General features: G+C 37.5%; 1 long non-coding RNA gene and 1 pseudogene across 1 annotated transcript; both read left to right on the top strand.

The window, feature by feature from the left end:
- The first annotated feature begins 595 nt into the window (after positions 1 to 595).
- Positions 596 to 27651, top strand: LOC111093165. The gene is made up of 3 exons (XR_005380860.1): positions 596 to 772; positions 1958 to 2078; positions 27415 to 27651. It is a non-coding gene; the product is annotated as an uncharacterized LOC111093165 (long non-coding RNA).
- On the top strand, positions 10030 to 10387 carry LOC102154202 (annotated as a pseudogene).

Raw genomic sequence — 27651 nt, forward strand, 5'->3', positions numbered from 1 at the left:
TACATTGGAAGGCCCCACTCTCAGTAAATTTAATCATGAACGGGAAAATCAAATCAATTTTGTTTTTAAATGAAAGCAGGTATATCTGGGGAGCTTTTCCTCTCCTAGCAATACACTGTGATGTTTACTATGAGATTCCTGGCAACAAATAAACCTTAGGTTTTTAAAATAGAACCCAATTATATAGGAATCTTCAGGAATACAGGAAGCAAGGTATATTTCTGTATTTCTTCTTTAATCCTCTCTTCTCTTTTTCAAAAAGGTAAGAGGAAGTTCTCCTCCAGCTCATTGAGTAACTTCCTTATGTACCCAGTGTTGAAACCTCATCATCCATTACCAACAAACTTTTACTTAGGTTTCCTCGAAGCTATGGCCCTATATTAGCATCATTCCTGTTTTGAGGTTTTAACTTCCAGGCTTGGCTTTTCTATAGTTTCCTCATACTTTTGTCTTCTTTTCTTAAGGACATAGCTTCATATGATTCATGCAGAAGTGTTACTAATGTTCTACTGAGTAGAGGTTCCAATATTTCTTCATAATGGGAGCAGTGACCACGCTATCATTCTGGGACAAAAATCTGATATGTTTATGTGCTCCCTGGGGGCAAGAATTATGTCTCCTCCACTTATAAACCACCAACTTCTAGCCCATATACCCCTTCAATATATAGACATTACTTCTAGAATGTGAATGCTAACATCAACGAGATTTTTCTTTCTCCTAGATTCCTTTTCACATTACACAGTTTTGGTTTTTACACAGTTCTTCTGGGGTGAGTATGACCAGATTATGTGCAATGCAAGTCAAATTCTCCCTTTCCCTGAGATTCTTGTTTTCCTTTTGGGAGTGTCTTTCCTTATGTTAACTTACTTTTCTCTTAGATAGTTCTACTTTGGCTTTATGGATCTGGCTCCCCATCACCTGGCATTTTTGTTTCTTTGAAATTCAGCTTCATCAAAGACTTTTATGGTTTTCACACCATTTTGAATCCTTCAACCTTATTTTACCTCTTACTCATTTTCTCTTCAAATTTCCCTGTATTATATTATTTCTTTAATTTTTCAGTTACCTATTTATGCTATTTAGGGTTTTAAGAGATTTAAGGATTAATTTAAGGGATTAAGACACTTCTTTTATTTTACTCACAGTTTTGTGGGTCAGGAATGTGAGATGGCTGTGGCTGGATGGTTCATCTTGATCCATGTGGCCTCAGCTGGGGTGAGTGGTCTGGAGGATCCATTTCTAAGAAGGCTTTCTCAGGCACATGGCCCTTCATTTCCCACACAGAGTATCCCGCCCCCCCACCCCCACCCCGCAGGACCCTTGTGCATAGCTTGGACTTTTCATGGCATGGTGGCCACAGGAGGTCACACTCCTCACAGAGCAGCTGGTCTCCCCCAAATGAGCCTTTCAAAAGTAAGCATTCCAAAGGCCCAGGTGTAACCTGCAAGGCTTCAAACATAGGTCAAGCAGGTCTCTTAGAGTCCAGCCCAGATTCGAAAGGGAGGGAGGAAAAAGCTCTACCCCTCAATGAAGGGATGGTTTACTCCCACAGAAAGAAAAGGAACGATGGCTGCAGCCATCTGGAAGACAAACTGCCACAACTACCATTCTCTTTTTTTTTTCTTCCCCACTTTAAAATTCTAATAGCATCTACCTAATTAATCTAAAGGGTTACGTATGTCCCAGGGTTATGTTCAAGCAGGAAAGTGACCCCTCCACCCCTTACCTCATGAGAAACTATTTAAGGGTACTATGTGGCTCTAACACTCTGAAGTCATGTCCCATAACTAGCCTCCTCAGTCTCTGCTTTGAGCCAGGAACATCTTTCTGGTGGGCATAAGGACAGGCACAAGCTCCCATGTGACCTAAGAGAGAGAGATGACCAATCAAACATAAGTACTTCTTTATCCAGAATTTTTTATTAATTTATAAGATGTCCGTGGCTTTTCCCTAGGGAGTAAATAGAGTATGAAGTGTTGGAACAGCAGCTGCCCTTTGAAGCTGGAATACCATCAGGGCATGATGTTCATCAGCCTGGAAAGAGGAAGGAAGGGTGCTGTGCAGGGTAGTAGTTGGTGAGTGAGTGTTGGCAAGGGTGTTGGGTGATGTAATGATATAAAATATTAAACACCAGAAGAATATATCACCAATCCTCTTTTTTCCCCAAAGAAAATAAATAATTTAAGGGTTTTCCATTGGTATGGACAGAAGTTAAGGAAGTTGTGGCAGCCATCTTGGAGACAAACTGCCATACCAACCTTTCTCGTTGTTATCTCAAAAAATATATATATATATAAGCAAGAAAAGAATCTTGGAACAGCTAAACCATTCAGTTGCCACTCTCCCAGATGATGTATCTCCTAGGCAGTCTATATCCAAACTACCAAGAGGCTTTTTTTTTTTTGTTAATTATGGAACTGGTCACGAAAAGATCATTTGGACTACTATTATTTTCACACTTAGTCCTGTGTCCCCTTCCAGCAGAGACTGCCAGTTTAGTTATCATTTAGTATATATTTGTATTAAATATGTATTCCATCCTTACTTATAGACTCATCTTCCTTAGTTATAGATACTCCAATTATTAGTCAGAATACTGGAATCTGGAATAATGATTCTATTTTTCAGCTACCTTGCTGCTATGTAAATATATTCTAATGATATGGAAGCAGGAGTGTCATGCATGAAATCTGAGAAGTCCCTAAAAAGGTCCAACTGTCTCCATGTTTTCCTCTTTCCTACTGGCAATGTAAAAAATGATTCTTAGAGCTCTAGCAGCAGTCTTGAATCCATGTGGTAGACATCATGGACTAAGGATGGCAGAGCCACAAGATGGAAAGAGCCTCAGTTTCTGATGACTGTTGTACCTACTCCTAGCTCCATGCTACATATTGTTTATTTATCCATGAGACAAACTTCCATCCTTTTTAAGACATTGTTATTTGAACTTTCTGTCACTTGTAGTGAAACCTGGTTCTAATACATCCCACTGCTGGTAAGGTTAGTTGGATAATTTGGTCAGGTTAAAACAACAATTTCATTTAAACTATTCTTCTAACAGGCACAGTATATAAACTTGCAAAGGCTGATTAAATTTCACTAGGGCAGATCTTTATAAAAAGAATAAGTAACATATGTAAATATCACATCCGAATTTAAATACAGTGTTTAACTGCCCTAGATTTCACAATGTATTCATAGCCTGGAGAGGGGATAAGAAACCACTTTATAATCCATTGATCCTTGTAAATTCTGTTTACATGTGTTTTTAAAATATGACGTGTTTTGTGCTATCTCTGTTGGCGGTCAAGAGCTCTGTATTGTTAAAATATCTTTCATGATTGCTCTGGAGAATAAACCAAGACTTGGTCTGTGACCTGGAAGCCCCTGCTGGGGTAGAGGGCAATGCTTTGGGAAAGAATACTCATTTATAAAAGCCAATGGATTCTTTTTCAGAAATGGCTGCTAGATGCCACTGCTTTAATTCAATGTCTACTATCTCTTGAAACTTCCTCTGCCCTTTCCTTCTATAAAACCTCCCACACTCAGTCTACACATTCCCAATATCTATTAGAATTAATCCTTTAAAACTAATACCTGATCATGTCATCTCTCCATGAAGACACTTGTTGATTCCTTGTTGCCTCTAGCTTGGTATAAAATGGCCTGTACTTTTTTTCTGTCTTATCCTCCATGTAATTGTCTAGTCCTTTATCACACTTGCTCCATATTTAAACATGATGAAATTTTCACCTTGTTCCAAATATGGAACATGCCTTTCACACCCTGCATTTGGAACAGGCCATTTTCTGTGCCTGAAATAACCCCCCAAGCCCCCAAACTTGCTTTTTAGAATGTTCAGGATGCATCTCATGAGTCTAAAAGCTTGTACTCTAAAAAATTCAAAAGCCTTCGTTACTACTACAGACAAGGTTGACTACTTCTTCCCTTGCCCACATTCTGCATTTTGTTCTACCCCCGTCACAGCACTTACCAGGTGATATTATAATTGATCTGTCTTCAAGTCTGATTCCTCCTGTGTGAGATTCTGGAGATTTTCTAGTACTCAGTTCAATGTCCATAACAGAATGGAAACTTTCTGTGTCTTGCTGAATGAGCTAGATCCATGGCTGAGACAAGGTTGTCCAAATAAAAAGGCATTTGTGTCTAAACACCTAAATTGTAGTTTTTAGGCTTGTATGATTTACTAGGTAAATTATAGGACTTAATATTTTCAACTTCTTGGAAAAGATACACATAGGAATATACAGGAACATGCATAGATATCCTGTAACCCACCCCATCTTTCTTCCCACCTTGAAACGAAGTTCCACATTCCTTAGTGCTGAATTTTCCTGGAATTAAAATTATGGAGTCATAGAATTATAAAGGTAGAAAGAACCCTAAAAATTATTGATTCCAACTTCATAATTTATAAATGAGAAAACTAAGGCCCAGAAAGATTAAAAGATTTGTCAAAGGACACCCAGCTAGTTAGTGTCAATCAGATCTGAAATCCTGGTCTCTTGACTCCAGTGTTCTTCAAACATTGCAGTCGTAAGTCCCTGGTTAAGGGCAGCCAGCAGCTGTGAAGCACACGGACTTTAATTTCAAGTTAAATCAGAGCTAAAGCACAGATAAACCCAAGGGTTTCAGCTACAAATTAAACAGGTGAGAGAAGATAAGCGAGATTATTTGATGAAAATTTTTAAATCATACATTGTTAGAGTGTAAAAGTCCAAACCCCCAGTTTTCATAAATGAAAATAAGAAGGAAATGAAATGACTTCCTTCACCTCAATCATAAAGCCAGAGCCAGAGACAAAACAATAACTTTGAATGCAGTTGTGATGTGGACTTCATGAAATTCCTGTTTCATTGTGTCCTGTCCTGTGGATAAAATGAGATACCACATAGAATAAATTCCTCTCTTCCAAAAAATTGGAGCCTGTAGCCAATTAATTAAAAGTTAGGTAAATTCAAAATTGTTAAAAAATGATACATACATACTACAATAATTTTATTTTCATTTTAATCATGAATATACACTTATCCTCCATATGTGTATAAACAAACTTTTAAAATATGTGAATTAATTTATTTTTGCGGCTATAACAAGTTATCACAAGCACAGTGGCTTAAAATGATACAAAATTATCTTATATTTCTGGAGGTCAGAAGTCCAAAATGGATTTCACTGGGCTAAAAGCAAGCAATGGATTTCACTGGGCTTAACACTCTCTTTAAGACTCCAGGGCTGCAGGGCAGCCTCTTACAGAAGCTCCAGGAGAGAATCTGTTCCTTGCCTTCTCCAGCTTTTAGACTTCCCCCACATTCCTTAGCTCAGGGTTCCTTATCATCTTCAAAGTCAGCATCACCCTCTCTGTTTCTCTCATTACATATCCTTCTCTCACTGTGACTCTACTACCTTTCTTTCACTTAGAAGGACCATTGGGATTACATTGGATCCAACAGGATAAACCAAGATAATGTCTCCATCTCAAGATCCTTATTTTAATCACAACTGCAAGGCCCCTTGGCCACATGGAGGTCACATACTCATGGGGTCTGAGGATTAGAATGTGGGTATCTTTGAAGATAGGGATGGCAAGATTATTCTACCAACCACAACATGGCTTTGTAATTCAAGATGAGTTTTCTTTCCTCTGTCAATCATTCATTAAGTGTATTGTCTATGATTTCTAGTGTGTGCCTTTGTTTTTTTGTTTGAGATTTATTTATTTGAGAGGGAGAGAGCAAGAGAGAGGGAGCATGAGCAGGAGGAGGAACATCAGGAGAGGGAGAGGGACAGAGAGAAACCCAAGCAGATTCCCCACTGAGCACGGATCCCAACATAGGGGCCGGATCCCACAACTCTGAGATCATGGCCTGAGCCAAAATCAAGAGTCGGATGCTCAACCAACTGAACCACCTAGGCACCCCTTTACTGGGTTTCTTTAAAATTAATGTACTAATTTAGAGCATTTGGAAAGCAACTGGGTAGCATTCTTCCAGATTTGTTTCAAATTTTTTATGATGTCTGTCCCATGATCAATTTCAAATTGATTTTTTATGTGATTTGTCTTTTTTGGTCTTCTGAAGTATTAATTTAGATTTTATAGATACAATCTTCTTTTTTTGCACTCCTATGTCACTGGTTTACATACTATTTATTTAAATCACACAATTACAGTAACAAGTACTCCTCACTTAAACAGTTTTGAGGACAAATAGAACTTCATACAAATTGCTTCACTGTGGGGCCCAAAGGTGACCAGGTCATTGACAAAGGGCCTACTAGTTCCTGGCACTCAATGTGCCCAGAAATAAACAAAAAGTTTTCTTCACCTAGTAGACTGTATATATGAAAACAGTTTAGGAAAGCCTCTGTTATATAAAGTGCCTTATTCACTGTAAAGCATCCTATAGATATAAATTATCACTATTATTTCTGCTTTTAATTCAAGATCTGGTATTAAGAATTTTACAAATAAACACTGATGATTGAATATGGATGATGCATGTCTGGTAGAAAAAAAGCAGTCTAGAAATTAGCTTGATGGCCTGGGAAAGTCAGAACAATTTGAAAAAACATTCTGCTCAAGCCAGGATAAAATCTAGAATTAAATTAAGTTGGTTAACAATGTAGTCAAGTTTCAATCAATAAAGTCTTTAATTATAATTAATAGTTTATTTCCTTTATTAGTCTGCTTTTAAGCTTACCCACTCTCTCTCTGAAAATTTAGGTTTAACTGCCTAACTAAAGAGCTATTTTCAAAAATATTTAATTGGCTGGAAAGACTGTATTGAACTCTTCTTTCAGTTGACCTATCTTTAGAATACTGAGCTATTTGGCTCATTAAACTATAAATGTATCCAGGCATCCTCTTGAAAGCATATTTTAACTCGGACTGAGTAGTGCACGGTAAAGAGATACTAATATCCTGAGATAGTAAACACAAATACATAATATGTGATGGATCAAAAAATCAGTGCTAAATCTAGAGTTGAAGGATCATCCCATAGATGTGTTCTTTTGCCCTTGAACTCTATTATTTTTGAGTGCTAAGACAGGAACTATCTACATCAACTAGGTTGCTGAGGAGGACAAGAGAGATTCTAAGTGACCCTAAAAAGATAAACTCCTAAGCACAAGGTATACTCACCAGTCAAAGGCATGGATTTCTTTATCCCTACTCAAAGTGCATGCAAAGCACACCTTCTGTGTCAGTTTCCTGAAGCTGCCATTACAAAGAACCACAAATTTGGTGACTTAAACAATAGAAACTTATTGTGTCACAGCTTGGGAAGCTGAACTTCTGAGATCAAGGTGCTAGAGGGGTCATGCTCTCTCTGAAAGTTCTAGTAAAGGCCTCTCTCCTAGCTTCTGATACTTCCTTGCTTGTGATATAACTCCAATCAAGGACACCTACCTGGCTCAGTGGTTGAACATCTGCCTTCAGCTTCGGTCATGATTCTGGGGTCCTGGGATCGAGTCCCACATCAGGGTCCCTGCAGGGAGCCTGCTGCTCCCTCTGCCTCTCTCTGTTTGTCTCTCGTGAGTAAATAAATAAAATCTAAAAAATAAAAGCATAAAATGAAATAACTCCGATGTCATGACATGACATTCTCCCCCTGTCCATATCTGCATCTAAATTTCCCCCCCTTTTTTTTTAATTTTTATTTATTTATGATAGTCACAGAGAGAGAGAGAGGCAGAGACACAGGCAGAGGGAGAAGCAGGCTCCATGCACCGGGAGCCCGACATGGGATTCGATCCCGGGTCTCCAGAATTGCACCCTGGGCCAAAGGCAGGCGCCAAACCGCTGCGCCACCCAGGGATCCCTAAATTTCCCCTTTTTATAAGGGCATCAGTCACATTGTATTAGGACCCACCCTATTCTGGTATGACCTCATCTTAACTAATTCCATCTGCAATAACACTATTTCCAAATAAGTTCCTATTCTGAGGCTGGGGGTTAGAATTTCAGCATGTGAAATTTTGGCAGACACAGTTCCACCCATAACACTCTCAATGGAAAAAGCCATCATCGTCATATGCTTCATACTAATTCTCCAAATAATTGTTAACTTCAATAACCACTACATGGTCAAATTTAACCAGATACTTTAATAATAATCATAATCATACAAATTATACTAAGTGCCAGGATCATAATAAACAAACAGATTAATAAAATAAAAATTGATAAAAATTGGTGGGGTCTTAGGGCACCTGGGAGGCTCAGTGGTTGAGCTTCTGCCTTTGGCTCAGGTCATGATCCTGGGGTCCTAGGATCAAGTACCACATCAGGCTCCCTGCTTAGGGAGTCACACCTATGACAGGGACTAAGAGGGAGCCTGCTTCTCCCTCTGCCCATGTCTCTGCCTCTCTTTCTCTGTGTCTTTCATAAATGAATAAATAAAATCTTTTTAAAAAAATTGGTGGAGTCTTTTATTAGCTATGAGTAAGAACAACACCAGTAAGAAAGAAGAAACTAAGAACATGGAAATATAAGAAGCAGAGAAAAGATTTTAAAAAAGGAAAATAAACCAAAGGGAATAGATCAAGTATAAGGGAGATCAGGAACAAGAAAAATATGTCCTCTTTCACCACTGTTAACATAGTACTAGAAGTTCTATCCACAGAAATCACATAAGAAAGAAATAAAAGTCATCTTAACTGGTAAGGAGGAAGTTATCCTAATTGGTAAGGAGGAAGTAAAACTTTCACTATTTGCAGATGACATGATATTATATATAGAAAAAAAACCCTAAATATTCCACCAAAAAAAACTGGTAGAACTGATCTCTGGGATCATAACCTGAGCCGAAGGCAGACACTTAACTGACTGAGCCACCCAGGTGCCCCTCCATTGCATTTTTAAAAAAGATTTTATCTATTTATTTATTTTAGAAAGACACCACTAGTGGGTTGAGGAGCAAAGGGGGAAGGAGAGGGAGATGGTAAGAATTTCTCAGAGCAAACTCTGCACTGAGCATGGAGCCCGACAGGAGGCTTGATCTCGCAACCTGGATCATGACCTAAGCCAAAACTAAGAGTTGAACACTTGACTGACTGAACCACTCAGGCACCCCAAATCCAGTGCATTCCTATACACTAATAATAAAGTAGGAGAAAGACAAATTAAGAAAATAATCCCATTTACAATTACACTAAAAACACCTAGGAATAAACTTAACCAAGGAGATGAAAGACCTGTATTTTGAAAACTATAAAATATTAATGAGAGATATTGAAGATGACACAAATGAAAAGATATTCCATGCTCATGGATTGGGAGAACAAATACTGTTTAAAATGTCCCTACTACCCAAAGAAATCCACAGATTTAATACAATCTCTATCAAAATACCAATAGCAGTTTTCACAGAACTAGAACAAATAATCCTAAAATTTGTATAGAACCACAAAGACCCCAAAGAGCCAAAGCAATCTTGAAAAAGAAGAACAAAACTGGAGGTTTCACAATCCCAGATTTCAAGATATACTTCAAAGCTGCAGTAATCAAAATAGTATGTACCGGCACGAAGTAGACATAGATCAATGGAACAGAATAGAGAGCCCAGAAATAAGTCCACTATTATATGGTCAATCTTCAACAAAGGAGGCAAGAATATCAATGGCAAGAAGACAATCTTCTTAACAAATGGTGCTGGGAAAACTGGACAGCTACACACAGAAACCTCACCACTTTCTTACACCCTAAACTCAATGGATTAAGGACTTAAAAGTGAGACCTGAAACCATAAAAATCCTAGAAGAGAGCACAAACAGTAACTTCACTGACATTGTCAGTGGCAACATTTTTCTAGATATGTCTCCTAAGGCAAGGAAAACAAAAGCAAAAATAAGCTATTGGGACTACATCAAAATAAAATGCTTCTGCACAGCAAAGGAAACAAGCAACAAAACAGAAGACCATCTACTGAATGGAAGAAGATATCTGCATATATAGGCAAATACCTGGGCTCCATTTAATCCAGTGCCTCTCAGGTCAATCCTATGTTTGACCGAGAGAACAAGGCTGGCATGAACTTCAGCAAGTCCAATGGCATCTGGAAGTCCATCACAGACTGCAGAACATCTTTCACACCTATGACAGGGGCAATTCTGAGATGATTAACAAGAACGAGCTCAAGCAAGCACTCTCAGGGTACTGGCTCTCTGACCGGTCTCATGACATTCTCATTTGAAAGTTGGACAGACAAGTATGGGAGCAGATCAGATTTGATGACTTCATCCAGGGATGCATCCTCTTGCAGGCATTGACAGATATGCACAGGTGTTATGATGGGGATCAGGATGACTGAATTCAGTGTCATATGAACAGTATCTGTCCATGGTCTTCAGCATTGTATAACATTGGCCTTTGCAACTAGCTATGTGACTTAGGGAAGGAAGACTGAAAATGCCAAGTCTCTCTTTGAAGAAATGGAACATATATGCAGCTAGATACTGTTATTCCTTTAAGTTTTATATAGTTAATGTTTGGGGAGCCAACTGTACATATGTGGATAAGCTGATTAATGTAACAATGATTTGCATTTATTACTGATTATAACATTAAAGTAACATACAATTGCATTAATGCAAATGTAACAATAGTTATAATCATTGTTCACATATGAACATTTGATTTCAGACTGTTCAATTGTGCCATGACATAAGACATAATATCCTGCGTGCAAAAAATTCACCGTGCTATTTCTAGATAGTCCCAGTTCTGTAGTGGAAAGCCACTTTTATTAGCCAATAGGAATTCTAAAATAATACAGAACTTGCAGAGAGGCCTTACATTTTTAGAACAGGGTTTATTGTATTTGTTTGAATATGCAACATAAGTGATGAAGCAAATGCACCCCCTGTCAAAAAAAATACATATATATATATATATGGAATTTATACAACTCAACACCAAAAAAAAAAAAAAAGCCACCCAATTTTTCTTGATTGGGCAGAAGACATGAACAGACATATCTCCAAAGAAGACATCCAGATGACCAACAAACACATGAAAAGACACTCAACATTACTTATCATCAGGGAAATGCAAGTTAAAATCATGAGATATCCTCTCACACATGTCAGAAAGGTTAAAATCAAAAACACAAGAAACAACAAGTATTGGTAAAGATGTAGAGAAAAAGGAACTCTTGTGCCCTGTTCGTGGGAATGCAAACTTGTATAGTCACTGTGGAAAACCATATGGATGTTCTTCAAAAAATTAAAAATAAACTACCATATGATCCAGTAATTCTACTACTGGATATTTACTCAAAGAATACAAAAACACTAATTCAAAGGGATATATGCATCCCTATGCTTACTGCAGCATTATTTACAATAGCCAAAATTATGGAAGCAACCTAAGTAACCATTTATAGATGAATGGATAAAGATATGATATGTATATACAATGGAATATTATTCAGCCATAAAAAGAATGAAATCTTGCCGTTTTCAACAACATGGATGGGTCTAAAGGCTAATAGCTAAGTGAAATAAGAGAAAGACGAATAGGATTTCACTCATATGTGGAACTTAGAAACAAAACCAATGAACAAAGAGATGAACAAAAATCAGACTTAACCTGTAGAGAACCAACTGATGGTCACCAGAAGGGAGGTGGGCAGAGGGATGGGTGAAAGAGGTGAAGAGGGTTGAGAGTAGACTTATTGTGATGAGCCCTGAGTAATGTATAGAATTGCCGAATCACTATATTATACACCTGAAACTTATAGAACACTGAATGTTAATTACACTGGCATGTAAAAAGAAAAAGAAAAAAAATCAGAAGAAAAGGGTAAAAAAGAACATGCAGACTCCTGCAGCAACACATGCTTATCAGGTAAGAAGAAATTATCCAAAGACTGAGTTCTGGATTTCATAGGTGACTCTCTATCATACTCAAACATCGGAGCACCTTTTATTTTATCTTTGATGCCAGGGATTAACCTTTGGTGGTGATGGTTTAGAAATGAAGGTTTAGAGGTGAAGTTGGCTTTGAAAACAAAATCCATTTATCCAGTATCCAAAGTAGTATAAGTCATTTATAATAAACATTTAAATGAGGTATAAACTTACTTTTAAAAAATTAACTTATTCATTTGAGAGAGAGAATGCATGAGCAGATGGAGGGGCAGAGAGAGAGGGAGAGAGAATCCTGACGCAAACTTCCCTGCTGAGTGTGGAGCCCCACACAGGGTTCGATCTCAGGACACTGAGACCATGACCTGAGCTGAAATCAAGAGTCAGACACTAAACTGACTGAGCCACCCAGGCGCACCTCCCACCCTTTTTAAAATACAAACTTTCATTCAATAAGACAGGTGTCAGGAAACACCAGACTAAAATTTTGAATGTATTTACTTCAAGTATGCAACAGACACTAAACCAGAAGAAAACGTGTCTTTAAAAACTCCAGGGATTCTACAATCCTTCTTACATTCTGAGTGTCTTTTTCTTGCTTAAGAATCATTAAAATCTGTCACCTTTCTACAAGGCCTCAGTTATCTAGGATTATTCAATAATTTTACGTATAGTTTAGTGCTCAAAATTTTTGAATTTCCTTTTTTTAATAACAACATTCCCCAGATGTATGACATACAGTTCTATGTGTTAGTAAACATAACTTACTGAACTTATGGTCACCTGTGTTAGAGAGGCAGATGGTTTGGAACATCAGGTTGACTCTATTAAACACAATAAATGGGCAGCCCAGGTGGCTCTATGGTTTAGCGCTGCCTTCAGCCCAGGGCCTGATCCTGGAGACCAGGGATCGAGTCCCACATCCAGCTCCCTGCATGGAGCCTGCTTCTTTCTCTACCTCTCTCTCTCTCTGTGTGTCTCTCATGAATAAATAAATAAATAATCTTTAAAAAAAATTCTTAAACACAATAAACCACCATAATACATCCTAGACTGATTTGTCCTTTTCTTCTAGAAAGGGTTTATAGAATTTGTTTTGGCAGAGCCTCCTGTATCATCTAATTACAAAAGTAATTATTAAAAGCATGAAAACATTATCTTAGTTTGTTATTTTGCCTTCAATAAAACTGTTATCAGCTCTAACCCACTTTCTGAGTAGCTTTCAATTTATAAGAAAATAGCATTTTATCAAAACTTACAATATTTGCTAATAAAGATCATGAACATATAATAAAGAACATCGTGCTCTATTTTCATTCTCTCATAACCATGAACAGAACTCTGCACCATATTTTTTCAACACCTGATATATTAGTTGGGACTTTGCCTGCAATTGCCAGAAACCAAGTACAACGTAACATAAGTTTTAAAAAAGAAATGTATTGGCTCATAAATGTGGAAAGTCTGAAGTTGTATGCAGCATGGCTGGATCTAGTAAAGCAAATGATGTTGTCAGGTCCCTTCCTCTCTCCATTCTGTAATTATGTTTTCTTTTGCTCATTGTCTATCCCTCCTGCCTGACCAATAAATAGCACACCATCTGAACCCTCAAAATAGCCAGTACTCATAAGTAGACAATTGTTTTGTTTTCCTGCTTTTGACTTTTTTCCCAAGGATTTCCCTCAAGCATTGCACCCTATTGTGCTGATACTGTAGCCTCTGAGCCATATATTACTCAGACAAAAGATCGTTATGTAATTGCCAGCAAGTATACTGATTATAGTCATCTGTATCTGCTCTATACAATAAGGAAGAGAAGCATGTTCATTTACTTAGGAATGGATTTTTTATGGCTATATCTTTATGCTGTTAAACATCTGGAAGAAAACCAAATAAATCAACCAAACCAATAGCAACAACAACAGCATCATCAACAAAAGCCCCAGCAGTCTCAGCACTTTCAAATGCCTATACTGTAAAATTAAAATATTGATTTGTTGATTGAATTTTTAATTTTCCTGAAGATATTTCCGTTTCACAACTGAGGCAGAACTCAAAACTTACAAAAAAAACAAGCAACTAATTGTGTGTAAAGAGTTAGTTTAATGGCCATTGGGCTTTCTCTCCAAAGACACAAAATCAGTCTAGTAACAAGAATTTTATAATGAACAGGGATCTTGAGTTATATTTTCAAGACAGGGGAAATCATAGGTATATTGACCAGTGAATTCAATCTCACAGCAGCATTTTATAATTTGATACTTTTTAAAAGTCCTGTCTGAGTTAAAAGATACATTATGTTGCATAATTAACTACTTTGGAGGAAAACAAGAAGCCGGTTTACAACAAGGGTGACACTATCTTGAAATCTTGGGTGTAAGGTGAGAATCTTTCTATATTGGACTACAGAATTTTAATTCAAAATTAAAACCTGAGAGATGTTCATCTTTGTATCATAATTACCCAATACTTTTATTCCTTTGCCTTACGCATAGCATTTTTATTAGACAATATATTAATCTCAATTTAGTAGAATTAATAGGATTCCAGTTTCTATACCGACTTCCGAGCTGAAAGTATATTCAGAAACTCAAAATGTTCATTTCTACTCTGTTATTTGAATCAACAAGTTTCAGGACTTCTTTTTTTTTTTTTTTTAAGATTTTATTTATTTATTCATGAGGGACACAGAGAGAGGCAGAGACATAGGCAGAGGGGAAGCAGGCTTCTTTTGGGGAGCTTGATCCAGAACTTGATCCCAGGACCCCGGGATCATGACCTGAGCCAAAGGTAGATGCTCAACCACTGAGCCACCCAGGAGCCCCTGGGACTTTGGTATTTAAAATAAAAATGTGTGATGTATCCCAACAATAATTCTCATTTACAAAAGAAGCATCGTAATAGCACTATTTCACACATTAGTGAATCACTACCCTAAAAAGGTAATAATAGAAAAGAAATAGAATAGAAAGTCATCTATTCTTGTGAATGCAAGAGACAAAACATCTTCTGATTTAATCTTTTATGATATTCATATTTTATGTGAGAGAAACAACATAGACAAGTTTGACCTATTTGATTAAGTTGACCAAATCGCAAGGCCTGTTTCAAACACACAGTACCAGCATTTATATCTACATGCACGATCTTGATATTCGCCCTTATAAATGCTGAAGATAGTAAAATCAGCAATCCCTTTGGTTCTAGGGATTTGGTTTTTGAAATCAAGAAATAGGTTCAGCTCTGCCTGAATAAACACTAGGAAGATGTATGAAGATAGAATAAACACCAGCCGTGGGCGTTTCCCCAATATTTCTTTCAATGATGTTCTTAAAACGATGTAGGCCAGTTTGCTTCCCTAGTCATGCTCCATTGGGGTGTGGTCTATCTTGGACTTGTCCTAATGTTTGTCACATATGACTGGAGACTCAATTATATCACATACGTGGACTAGTGAATAAGTGGTTAAGGATCTCCCGATGACAAGAGGTCTCCTAATCACTCCTCTAGCAGCCTATAATTCTCCTTTGTAGTAGTCATCTATCTATGTATTTTCTTATTTATTAATCATATTCCCTAAACACCATAAATCCCATGAATCCAGAGGCTTTATCTGACTATTCTTCTCTGTATATTTACTGCCTAGAAGCATGGTATCTAGGACAGAATAAACGGAAAATAAACATTTGCTGAATGAATAAATGAGGCAATTTCAAGGGGTGTCCCCCCTCCTCCCTTTCAATATAAATTTATCTGACTTTCACAGTGGACAAATAGGAGATGTGGAGTAAGTTGATTGTTTCCCCAATTTGATTATTTTTGAAAATACAGATATTAGGCCCTTCCCCTGGAGCTGCCAACTCATAAAGTTTGGGGTGGAAATCCAGTTTCTGTGTTTTAAAGATGTTCCCCCAGGTAATACTTATAGTGGAGCAAGTTTGGAAGATACCATATGAAGGATTTCATCTTAGCTTCATAATCCTAGAACGCTTCTCTTTGTCTGGGGATCCGAGGACCTCTGGAGTCCTCATATTTCCTGTGCTTCTTAAAAGAAATGCTGATACTATTATGCTTCTTTATTATGCCCACTTGATTGATTTGAATTTCTTGATTTGACATCTGTAATTTTGACTACATGTGAGTGAACCTGAGCATCTCTGGATAGCTCTGTCTCAGGCATGAAATTTCATCTTATGAACTATGTGCCTGGTCTTCAGAAAAAAAAAAATTCAGCTGGTGAGTCTGACTGAACACTCAACGTGTACAGATAACATGATTTGACTGCTTTGCATTGCATGCTCTTTTACCCTAGGAAATTGTATTTTGATGGTATGCACAAACACAGAGACCTGTAGTAGACATTTGATATTTTATTCTTTCCAGCATCCTTCCCTATCTTAGTAACAAAACCCAAATTTTGCTTCAGAAGAACCGTTTTTAATCACATAGCATGGCACAGATATGATTGACTTCACCCCAAATTTTAAAGTGGCACTTGATTGGCTTAAACCCACTGGTGGATACCATCCCTCCAACCAAGTAACTGGTTAGTGACAAGGCACAGAACATAAGCAGAATCAGTGAAGCAATGGAAATGTTTCCTAGGGCTTCTGGTAACAAAAAGTATTTCTCTTCCATGGAGGCTACCACAAGAAACCTTCCTTTTCCTTGTCAGTGAGGGGTGAAGATGTAAAGTCTGGAAGTGCTGAGGCCATTTTGAGACCATGAAGGTGACAGGGCTATGAGGGTCCTTGTGGGGAATTTGAGAATGAAGTCAATACAGAGGACAGGGGAGATAAAACCAGTCCTGGACAACATCATACGAGTTTCCAAGTTAAGTCTCAATTATAGCCAGCCCTAGTTTGCCTTTTTGACTGTATGACCTAATAAACCTCCTGTGTTTTTAAGTCAGTTTAAACTGGGGTCTCTATGACTTGAAACCTAACGATTCTTAATAGGTGTAAGATCCGTGACTGTATTAGAATACAGCCCTTAATGGTCATTGAAGGGGGAGATGGAGGCACGGGGAAGACCTCAGTGGAGCCAAAGGTGGACACACCTTCCTGAAATAGCCTAGTTTTTGTTCAAGAAGTAAAAATAAAACCCCTTCGTAAGGAATGCTGTGGCCTACCCAGTAACCACACTTTCCAAAGAAACCCATAAACATAACCTCGCAAAATATCTTTTTCTGATATGCCAATTCATTATATGAAATCTCAGAATAATATAAAAAATTGAAATCACATTTCATTATGTATTTCACTAATTGCCTTTATTGGAATGAAAATAAAATGACATGAAATCAAGATTAGCCCAGAAAATTCAGGGCATATGGTGGCCATATCTAGGGAACATCCACCTTGTTTTATTGGAATAAATTATTGTTAAAATGAACACACTGCTAGAAATGCTATTACCAGTCTGCAGGTCATAAAGATAAAAAGAGCTAAACCAACCTCTCAGTGCTGAATTGGCAAGTGAAAAGATGCACTCTGCACACAATAGGTATGCAGTGAATATATTTGACTGACAAGAACCCTGCTAGGACTAGCAGTGAGCTATTTAAGCCCCGCTGTTTCTTGTGGACTTTGCCAGGCTTGGCTGCAGAGTGAGGATTCTGTAGTCATTAACAAGAGCCCCAAGCTACAGCAACTCTTCCTCCACTTCAAACTTTCATAAGCCCTACAGTCAGGTGCTGGGCTCTGATCAGTGATAGAAAGGCACACAGGGTCTGAAGAAGACGTTTTTGTACTAGATTATTTGTAGAGGATAATAATTTCACTGCGCCTGTGTCAACGGGCTTGTTACTATGGAATTTGTAAATATATTCACTAAACTGTAAAATGATAGTCTTGTGTTGAAACTGACCTGCTTTTAACCTATGTGTTTTAGACATCTGGCATCCCAAAATTCTGCTGCACAACACAAATCAAAGTAGATGAAACCAGTTAGCTGAAAATAAAAATGCGGGTGATCAAGTCTTTCGGTTTCTGGAAGAGACTAAGAGAAACAAAGCAGAGACCATCTTTGAAAACCCGAATTACAAAAGTGTTTTTTTTTTAATATTAGGAAATATATACACCTATGTATTCACATATGTAATATGTACACACACACACACACACACACACACACACACTGACCTCAAGCCTTAATCAACCAAAGGTAGCAAAGCTTAGCCTTCATAAGGTAATCTGGTTCAGTAGAAAAGGAATTATATTTCCAGAAGTGGAACCATTTACTGTGGCCTTATGGAGTATTTGCCGAAGAATCAGTGGAATGTGTAATCCTTAAATTTAAGTTTCAACATCATATGATGGCAAAAGATCACATTTTCTCAATTAACCAAACTGGACGTCTCATGCCCCTACCTGCCCATGAAAGAACACAGTGCCCTGTCTGTCACAAACTGTCCATGGTGACTTTCCTGCATCTTCCTTCCCAGCCCCCATGAAGCTTTTATCATCTGTTCCCTCCAGACCTTTGACAGTAATAAAAGGAACTATCATTTATTGAGCATTTATTATGTACTCAGCAGTGTGCTAGGTGATACACATATACGTTCTCACTTTATCCTAATGACAATAAAGCAGGTGCTCTTCTTGGTCATGTTACAAATAGAGAAACTGAGGCGTAAGTTCATAAGCTGATAAATGGCAAAGTCAAAAGTTGAGCTGAATTTTAACCCAGGCTGATTCCAAAGCCCATGCTCTAAACCATTACATAATTGATCTTTAACTATTCTTTGTTGAGCTCTTTAAAGGATTTTAAATTTTTTCCAATAATTGTAAGGTAATGTACCCCAATTCCATAACCTGGTTCTGATATATTCAACTGAAGTTCTTCTGATACACCATCAAGTTTAAAGGAAAAGGTAAAATGCAACAAAATATTTGTAGGACTTGTGGCTTTTAGAAGTGATCAGTTATATTTAGACAGAATCTGGTGGCCCAGACTCTAAGAGAACACACTGAACTTGTATTTTGCCCATTTTAGTAATGATTCACCAGCCTTTATATTTGATTCCATCTGAACTTCATTAGTGCTATATCCAGGACATTTATTTTTCTTTATCTGCCAATTTCATCTCATGTTCTCACTTTATGCTTTTCCTGTAGAAATATTAATGGTTTTGGAACACAGAGACTGTGATGGTGATCTTCTGAATACTAGTATAACAGTTTTACCTCAGATCATGCCTCTAGTCCTCTCTAGATATATTCAGGTTCTTTTCTTTCCTCCTTTTTCATCCTCCTCTTATTACTTCTCTCCTTCTTCCTCTCCCAGAAATTTCCCATACCATCATTCTTCTTGGGTCCCAAGGTCATTTTTCTTTTTCTTGTGGTTAGACACATGTACATGGTATGAACTACTTAGATCGATTTGGGTGAGAGGTATAGATATGGATGTAGATGTGGAATTAGATATAACATATTTAGATGGAGATATAGAACTTCCACTGCTTTCAATATGTAATTTTTTCACATTTCAGAGTTCATGGGATCAGATCCAATACAATTGGTAGTGCCTTTGATTTGGTGAAGTTACAATAAATCAGTCACTTTCATGACCGTGGTATGTTTTCTAATAACCCAAGCATTTCCTTTATAAAAAAAAAATCTTTCAAATATAAATACACAAATTTAATGTCTGTTTTTAAAATTCTCAGACACGTTTTCCTGTTTCTCCTTTCATGCTCCCTGTAAAAAGATAGGAGATATGACCTCTGTAGTTATGGAGGTTCTTTCAACTCTACCGTAATGCAAAAATTTTTAGGAAATATATATCAACCCTCCTTTTCAAGTCAAACTCCAAAATGTGTTGTTGATTTTTTTCAGGCATTTTCAAATATGCTTATTTCTCTCTTTCTTCCTCTTCTCCCCCCTCGCCCTCTGGTATGTGACAAGGTGCTACATACTGTAAGTCTAGGTTGCTGGAGCAGTGCTAGGGGGCTCTAGCGTCGCCATGTGCACTAGATGTACATATTTTATTATTACCTTTCCTCCACAGCCAAGCCTGTCAGAGGAAACATGGCATTCTTTACAGCTTTCTGCTAAGTGTCAGGCTTTGCATTTCAGAAATATTTGATAAGTGGAGCATAAGTTGCAGGAGCACATCCATGCAAAAGGCAGATACACAATATAACTTTAACTCTCCTATTAACTTTTTCATTTCCCTGCAGAAGTTGTTTCTGTCCATATTTTTACTTCAGCTGGGCTGAGTGGGAGAAAGAACTCAAAGGGAGGTCGAAGCAGATGGTTGTCACAAACTGCATACGGCAATTGAGAATTAGTGTGCAAGCATATGCAACCTGGTACAGTATGAAACATTCCAGCATATGAGTGCCGAAATAAATCAAGCCTGGAGAAGATCGGGATGATAAAATGATGAGCTCTTCTTTCCCTGTTACATATATATATATAGGCCTTCTGAATTCATTAGGATATGTTCTCTGTTTTCAGTAGGCAAGTTAACACCTAAATTGAGCAGATTCATGTAGATTCTGGTATCTTGCCTTTTTCTCTCATCCACAGTGTGCTTGCTGAAAAGAAATATTTCTGAAAAGATATGAATCCTTTTCACATAAGGATTAAAGATATGGCTTTAATTTACCTGGGCAAATTTAATCAGCGTAGTAATTACTAATCAGATATAACATTTTACATTTGCTCCCTGATTTATTCACAACTATGCACCAGGCACTAACAATTTGTATACAATTTCCGCATACGTTTTTGGGCTACTCATGACCCTACTGGTGACCATTTGTTGACAGCAGTTTATTCACAAGCATTCACTTTCAAGTGTTCTGTCGGTAAGGATGGTAATAAAGGAACACATACCAACAGTGCTTAACAGGATGTGGAGCCAAAATCACAGCCTGGAAGTCCTTATAGTAGTAGTAGTGAGGAAAGGTAGCTCTGTCATGTTGCCTTTTAATAATAACTAATAATAACTAATTGATGGTCTTCCTCATTAGTACTCTCAGCTAATCTCAGGAAAGAGGATAAAATGAGTCTTTTCCCTCATTGCAAATGAAAAAACAGAAGAGAAGGGTTTAGTGGTCAGTCACTTCTCTCCTCAGAAGAGCAAAGGCCAGTTCTGCAGTCAGGTTTGGTCCTCGCGGGGCCTGTCTGCTGCTCTGCCCCAGTAAGCCATAGATTTTTGTGGCTGCGCCCAAAGCCAGGGTTGGTGAAGCAGGTCCACCTGCTGCCTGTTTCTGCAGTCAGGGCACCTCCACCCTTCCCTACTCGTGCTCCCAATGAGTTTTTAAGAAGCTACAGTTGCTTTCAACAAGGCCCCTCCTGCCATCGCGTTTTTGCTTTGTTACCTTCCCATCTGTCCTTCTTTGTGAGAGGCGAAAGAAATGCAAGACGCAAAAGAAAAAGAAAAGGGGGAAAGTGATCGGTATTGGCTCAAGAATAGATATTGAATTACATATTGGTAGACCAAAACACAAATCAACTCTGAACTACAGGAGTCCACCAACACGCACATAAATCATTTATAACGATAATCCAAGACTAGGTCCAAATCTCATTAAAGTATATGAATCCTTAATCTATTTTGGCAAAAAAGCGCCAATACACATTTTTTCTTTTTATCATAAATTACAGTTCTGTGGCACTGTGCAAATATTACCAAGCTGTAAGACAGCTGTGCTCCATTAAAATGTGTAATGGTCGCTGATTTCTTACAGCACATGGTCATCAGGCTGAATCTACAGCCAGTAATTAGGAAGATGAAATGTTTAATTGTGCCTTAATTTTGATAAAATTTATCTGTCACACATCCCGCAGCCGAGCATTATGCTCACAAATCAATGTCATCGGGCCGAGCAGGAACTCAAGCACCAGACTCTTGTCCCTGACAGATTCATTTGAATATGTAACTGCTCATGATGAGCTACCAGACTAAGGAAGAGAGCGAAAACTTTCCTTGTTGACATTGCTCTGTGAGGTTGTCCTGTTACCTCCTTTAAGTAAAGAAAGGCTCAAAGATGGTTTCACCGTTACCTCCTAATGGCCATGTCCACCTCTAGCTCTGACCATGTAAAGAAAGACAACCCCTGGGGGTCTATTTTATCATCTTAAATTCTATTAGCACAGGGAGAAGAGATAGGTGGAAGAAGGAGGAGAAAATTAGAAACGTGAATCTAGTAATGCCCTATATCCTATATCCTAAAATCCTTATTTAGCGATAGATCGGAGAGGTAGGCAAGAGTCATCACTTTTAGCTGGGTAGCTAAGCATTCATCCACTCAAAGAATGTTAGAATGGTGGAGATGAAACTCATCTTGCTTTTTACACACATGAACATGGAAGACCAGAGAGGTTGTTGCCCCAGGGTCTGAGCACCATCAGAGAGAATTCCAATTACCACCACGTAGTCACAGTTGAGATAGCCTACATTTTACAGAAAGTTTCATAATTCTTATAAGCAATATTTACCAATCATAATATTGAATTCGTTTTTCAAATGGCAAGAAATATTATTTTAAGCACAGGGAAGTGTAAGTACAAATACCTGCCAATACTGAAAATTAATTTGTATCATGTTTTCCCCACAAAATGAATCAGTGATCATCTTTCTCACCCACAATAACGATGGCTCATTATCCAAGAGAACTTAAAGAACATATGTAGGAAAGTACTTTACATTTCTATTTCCTAGACTTGGAAATAAAAATAACTGAGGAGGGTCATGGCAAAGATTGTGGGGAGTGAGTGGAAGGCCAATGAGAAGAGAGCCAGCAATCTGAGATCTGGAAGGCAAAAAAACAGCATAGCCACCAGCAAACGGGGAGTGATCACTGGAGGGTCAGTTTGCCCGGGCCAGCAAGTTAGATTCTGAACATGGTTTGAATCGGTCGAAATTTTGCTATAAGACACCGGCAAGTTTTCTCGGTCACTCATTCCTCACAGGCAATTAATGAACCACCTCAAGACTCAGAGCATGTCCGCTTTACTTTAAAGTAAAATAAGTCTCAAGATCAGGAATAATTTTAGAAGAGTCTTCAGGGAGAGCCAAATGGCATTAAGCTATAGCCTGCTAACAAGAAGACTCATTAAAACACTTTTCTAAACTTAGCCATGGAAATAAGTCCAAGCTAAAGATATCATATTCCCCATTCCCTTTTGTACTATTTTCATGGGCAGATATATTCAAGGATTGGATAAGCGAGTGATATTCTAGTAAGATTGTTGTATTTTATCCCACTAGCACACCACAGAGGCTAAAGGAGGGAGGGTCGTAACAACGAGGAGGGCACAGATGGCATGGGAGTAATACCGAATAACTGGCATTTTGCAAGTCTTTAGGACAAACTGCTTTCACATCCATTGTCTTACTTGGGGGTTACAGAGATTAAATTGTCCCATGATCACCCAAGAAAGATTAAAACCAGGGCGGGCCTCTCTTTTATACTAAAACACCATTTCCCAGACTCCTATGGAGTGAAGGTTCCGCATATGATTTAGGTACTGCTGTTCAGATGCTCTTGTGTGAGCCAATCCCCAGCAGGATATTGGAGCTGACTGTCACAGTGGCAACTTCCTGATTTGTCAAGCGGGTTTCTAACTCAGCAGCTTCCTGTTCTGAGCAGAGGTGGCTTCCTCATTCTGCAGCTCCCTATCCCTGGGAGAGGCAGCATCTGCCTTATAGGTGCCATTCTGCAATGTTTGGGGGCTGCAGCAAAAAAAAACTTCTATCAATATCTCCAAGTTGTGTGATCCTAACCTAGTTTTCTTTTCACTGCTTCTTACCACGAGGTGGAGAAAAATGCAAATTATGTATCTGGTTTAGAATTTTGGAAGACTCAGTGACTTTTGAAAACTTATGTTTAAACTATTTTATTAAGGCATAGTAGAGATGGCAATAAGCTAATTACATAGGAGGGCTAGAGTCTAGTCTCAGGTTTGACTCCCCGATTTGGGGAAATCAATACCTACAGGCATACCTGTCCTCATCTTAAAAGTAACACACCCACAGAAAATCAACAATTTCTATAGTCCTCACAGTCTCAATATTCTGAGATTCTATAATAATCATATATATTTTATATTATATACTATTTAATGTAATATATAAAATATAAATATTATATATGTATATATTTCCTTTGTCAGATGCTGCCTCAGTTCTTAGGGGGAAACTGTATGACCCACTGACACTGCTTTCAGAGGTATTGATATATATTTGTTCCATCTTGATTAGCTCATTTAGCCAGAACCACAAATTCAAGCGCCAGTGGATGATCTATATTCCATCCCCCAAAGAGAGAAAATATATCACATATTTATGTTTTCATAATACCAGTATTTATGTTTTATGTTTTTATAATGAGAAATGAAAAACATTCCCCATTTTCTTATTATGCATCACGCTTTATGGAATGTGTATGTGTCAAAAATTGCAATGTCAGAAAAGTTAGTGAAATTAGTAAACTCATTGGGAAATGAAACATACATTTTAGTCAGCACACAATTATTGAATGAGCCTTTATTTATACACATTTCGTGAACACCAACTCTGTGTTGGGTGGAATGGTAGGTACTGCAATCTGGAGGACACAGTTCCCAAATTTATGGAGCACACAGCCTAGGAGCAGAGTGGCCAATGGATAAGTAGCTGTGATTTAGGATCATGAGTGATATCAGAACTACAGGGTTGGGTGTGTTGAGGTCACATGGGAGGAGCTTACAGACTTCCCTGAGACTCTGATTCCTGGCTAAATTTGATGGCTAAGAAAATGCTATCAGGATAGAGTTGACAGCTTTTCAGAGACTGGGAACAGCACAGATGCGAGGGATAGACATTTCAGAGGATGTGGCATATTCAGAACAATGCATCAGTACAAGCAGGAGTGTGAAATTGAGTAAACATATGTTTTTTTGCTTTTAACATTTCCATCTTCCATAAATAAAAAATCTTGCAGGGGTGCCTGTGTGGCTAAGTTGGTTAAGCGTCTGACTCTTGATTTCTGCTCAGGTCACGATCTCTGGCTTGTGAAATTGAGCCCCACATCAGGCTCCATGCTGAGTGTGGAGTCTGCTTAAGATTTTCTCTCTCCCTCTCCCTGTCCTTCCGACCACCCCCTGGCTCACTGATTGCTCTCTCTCTCTTTCTCCCTCTCATAAAAAAAAAAAAAAAAAAAAAAAAAAGGAATGAATGAAAGAGAAAGCTTGCAGAAGGGGAGAAATGTCAGAATAGAATGAAATAAATCCTACCAGTTCCCATTGCTGTTTTCTAGGGTGTGAAGAGTACACTGACCAAACTAACTCTCCACCCAGTGACCTTCTACAGTCTTCCATAATACCACCACAAAGAGAGCAGATTCAGGAGATTTTGGAGGTGACAACTTGGTTAAAATTTGTATTTTCTGTGAAAATATAATTTAGCATGTTTTTATCAAAATTATTTAATTCTTTAAAACAGAAAGTAGTGAATAGCTTAATAAAAATAAATGTTTCAGTACATAACTTAAGACACTTTTATTAGGAAAGCATCATAGATTTTAAATTAAATACAAATTAAACAGAGAAGGGTAGGGTAGGCTGGACAATGCCCTCCCCCAAAATATCTAGGTTCTAACTCCTAACCTGTGAATGCTACTTCATATTGTAAAAAATAGACTTTGCAAGTGTGATTAAATTAAGGGTCCTGACATGGGTAGATTATCATGGATTATCTGAAAGGGCCATAAATGCAATCACACAGTTTCTTGTAAGAGAAAGTAGAGGGAGATTTGCATAAAGAAGAAGACAATGCAATGACAGAAGCAAGATGCTGCACGGCTAGCTTTGAAGATGAAAGGAGGACAGGAGGCAGGAATATAGGCAGCCTCGAGAAGCTGAAAGAGGTAAGGAATGGATTCTGTCCAAAAGGAAGCAGCCCCAGGACACCTTGACTTTAGCCCAGTGAGATGGACTCTTGAGCTCCAGAACTGCAAGAGAATACATTTGCATTGTTTTAAGCCACTAATTTTGTGGTGATTTGTTATAGTGTCAATGGCAAACTAATACAAAGAGCAAATGAATAATTTTATAAAATTTCCAAACATGAGGACTGGCACAAATTTATTATAGGAGAAGCATTATTTGTAGCCTAGGATTGTTAGGTAAAGCTCATGCCATAATTCAAATCTTAACTCTGCTTCACTATTTTTTCTTAGAGATATTATTATAATTTTGACGTTTGTAGAAAAGCAAACAAAATCAGTGCACAAAGTTCCAAGGAGAAGACAGAAAATCAGGGATGGGAAAATTAAAGTTGAATACTATAATTTATTAAACAGGCTTGTCTCATTCACTAAATCTGTTGAGAAATTACTTTAAAAGCTAGCAATAAGGTGTTGTTTAAATATTTATAGTTATTGCCTTGTAAGAAGATTCCTTTAAAGTGATTCTTTCAATAAACATTTATTGAGTTAGACTTTGGGGATAAAACAGTGATTTAAACAGTCTTGAACTTCTTTAAAGAGTACACATTCTGGAAAACTAGACCAAACAAGTAAAAAAATTTAAATTACATAAATCTATGTAGAGGCATATACAGTGAGAAGAAAAGAGAAACCTAGGAGACTGGCATGTTTATATTATACTAAGATTTTCAAATATTTAACTCCATAATGGGGAATTTTTGGAAAATGAAAATATATTAGAAAATTGTCCAGTCATCCAGTATAGTTCTTTTTAAATAAAGTAATTTAACCAGTGATGCAATTACATTAGTGTCTCATCATCTTCTTCCAGGCTAACATGCATGGTAGTTTGAAAAATGGTACATACAAAATGATAAAAAGATGTTAATTATTTATGTATACTTTATGGAGAACATGAATAAAAATATTTTAGAGAATATTATTTTGAAAATACTGAGATTTACAAGTATTATTTCAGACTCTATGGAAATTTGAGGCCTGCCTAACTGGCACTAAAAAGTAACTGAAATGCATAACATGATTTACCTGGCATGGTGCTCAATGAATATCGTTCCTCTCTGCTCTTAAGAACAAATATTAATGATAGAATATGGCAGTAAATATCACACAAAAGGATCTGAGTTAATAAATCAGTACTAAACACACTAATCAGCAAATATTTGTTGATCAAAGGACTAATAAGGACTTTTCACTTTCTTGGATAGTCATGATAGCTTCCATATGTCTTCTTCCCTACTCACTTAATTGATAAAGGATAATAATATCTTGGGGGGGGATTGTAAATGAGGTATTATATAAATTGCCCATATTACAAAGTTAAGGAATTTGCCAATCTACCCTAGATAGTAAAATGGTTAGTACTCAAGTAAAGATGGATACTTAATGACCACCAAATTTCACCTACACTGGTGCACATGTGTAGAAATAATGTGGGACATAATGAAGACATAGATTTTGAGCATCTATGGCTGAAAACCTGGAGTTAAAGGCTTGACAAACATAAAGGTAGAAAAGATGAGTAAAAGAATAATATGACATGAAATAAAATAGAAATATCCATTTTTTTTTTATTTCAGAGTTCATGGATATCTTCAGGCATACCAACCAGAGAAAAAAATACAAGTTCCTATTCCACAGTTCATCCTGATTGTTTCCTTTCCATGAACTTTTGTTATTCCAAATATGCTTTCAGGATTTAAACTCTCAATTAATGTGTTTTGTTCATACAACAAAGCCTATTTCTCCTCATGTTCGTGGAAATGATTAGTGAGTGGAAAATGGCTCAAAATTAATAAAGACAATATTAGAAACTC

Source organism: Canis lupus, chromosome 29 (assembly GCF_011100685.1).
Source record: "Canis lupus familiaris isolate Mischka breed German Shepherd chromosome 29, alternate assembly UU_Cfam_GSD_1.0, whole genome shotgun sequence".
Taxonomy (NCBI): domain Eukaryota; kingdom Metazoa; phylum Chordata; class Mammalia; order Carnivora; family Canidae; genus Canis; species Canis lupus.